Here is a 2,048-nt window from a genome sequence, read left to right as displayed (position 1 = left end):
AGCATTATTAAACATTCATAAGAAACTCATTTCAATCTGTTGCCATAAACTGGTCAATCTTAAGTCTAACAACCTTCAAATCTGAAATACTACAATGTGACCCAGCTTTTACAAATGTGAACAGAGTACAAAAATGTGGGGGAGGAGGGGAACCTGCCAGAAGTTACAGTGGGCCTGAAGACTCACGTCAGACCGGGTACTTGTAAGAAAAACTCTGCAGAAAGGTTTGATTTTTATCCCTTTTATCCCATTATGTGTGCGTTGATTGGAGACAGAGACCTACAGCCCCAACACTGGCAGCCTCATTATGGACAGATCCACAACACCATCCGTCTGGTTTGGTTTCAGCACAATTAGGATCCCAAAGGAGCCAGACTTTTGCATCCCTGTATCAGTGAATCACTGGCAGCGGCAGGTTACCTGGCAGGGAGGGTGGATATAATCTCCCCACGTCTGTGGACAAGGGGCTCCTGCTAATGGAGGTGAAAACTCCAGAAAAAGCTGTAGCCATACACTGTTAGCAGACAATGTGGGTCGGAGGCACCCGCCCAGCAAAGATGACATGGGCAGGGCACCAACAGCATCCACTCCAGAGAGGTAGGCTGTGATTACCTCTGCTGCTGTGGGAAGAGAGGCAGCTATGCCCAAAGCCAAGGCAAACATTGTAATCAAAATCATGGGAGAGCCTGGACACCTCGTAGTTTGGAATTTTGAGATGGAATTTTTTTGAACTTAGGGAGAGAGGGTAACAATAAATTGCCACCCTTGGAAATTGTCAAATTTTTCCACTAGTTTATTGATTGAGAAACTATATACTGAATGCCTAATATTTGCTAAGCTAGACTTTGGGGCTATATAGGTGAATAAGCCTTGGCCCTGCCCTGAAGTTGCTCACCATCTTGTGATGGGGACAGGTATCTGAACAGATGATGACTGTTGACTTATGGGATATGTAATGGTAGGGATATGGGAGCACCTACAGAGAAGAATTGCTGCCTTGTTCTTTTACCAAGGACCCACGTCCACACCAAAACCGTGAAGAAGGCAGCCTGAATTGTCATTGGAAAGTACTAAACACTTGGGCAACAACTTCCACACATGTGTGAGGAGGTCACCACTATTCCCAGCAAGAAGCTCCGCAACGAGAACACAGGCTACGTGACACATCTGAGGAAGCAGAGTCAGAGAGGCCCAGTGAGAGGTGTCCCATCAAGCTGCAGGAGGAGGAGGGAGAGGAGAGAGACTCACATCCTGCAGTCTCAGCCCTGGACCAGGAGATCATTGCAGTAGATCCCGACACTAAGGAAATGCTAAAGCTCTTGTATCATCACTTTGGCAGTCTGTCCAGCCTACAGGTCACTCAGCCTACGGTTGGGATGAATTCCAAAACACCACGTGGAGCCATCTGAATCTTTCTGCCGTGCTGTAGTATTTTCAGTAAACCTCAGAAAGCAACGACAACAACAAGAACAATAAAAAAGAACAAGAATCGCTGGCTTATTCTGTGTGTTACTCTGTTCCGGGTGCTCGAGATATATACACTCACTGTCACTTAATTGCCACAATGACCCTATCAGATTTTTAATCCCCCCTAAAGCATATGAGACAAATGAGACCCACAGAGATTAGTTGACATGCCCAAGGTCACACAGCTGGCAAGCGATAGGTCTGATTTTCTAATTCATGATGGAGCCCAAGTCCCTGCTTCTGACCACATGTGAGCTATCCCGTGTTAACTGCGGAGGGCAGAGAAGAGGACTAGGAAAAGAATCTCCTGATGATTGATCCTGTAAATCCCAAACTGGGGCAGTCAAGTGGAAAGGGAAAATGGGATGATTTCTAAGACTGAACCCAGTGAACATCCTGGTTTTTTGCATTCTTAGCAATTGGCCTATTTTATGAGCAGTCTCATGGACTGCTTTGAAGAAGAAAAATAAGGTCATGTGCCAGCCTGATATGTCTTATCTGCTGAAGCAAGGTAAAACTCTTATATACATTTTTTTTGCTAAAATAAGGGAGATATATTATCACTGTGACTATCAAAGTGT

At 45.2% G+C, this 2,048-nt stretch overlaps 1 pseudogene; it reads left to right on the top strand.

The window, feature by feature from the left end:
- Nucleotides 1–966: 966 nt before the first annotated feature.
- On the top strand, nt 967–1,409 carry LOC130831567 (40S ribosomal protein S17-like; annotated as a pseudogene).
- The last annotated feature ends 639 nt before the right edge of the window (nt 1,410–2,048 follow it).

The sequence above is a fragment of the Hippopotamus amphibius genome, chromosome 11, assembly GCF_030028045.1.
Source record: "Hippopotamus amphibius kiboko isolate mHipAmp2 chromosome 11, mHipAmp2.hap2, whole genome shotgun sequence".
In the NCBI taxonomy this organism is placed as follows: domain Eukaryota; kingdom Metazoa; phylum Chordata; class Mammalia; order Artiodactyla; family Hippopotamidae; genus Hippopotamus; species Hippopotamus amphibius.
This window is presented reverse-complemented; position numbering and strand designations above follow the sequence as displayed.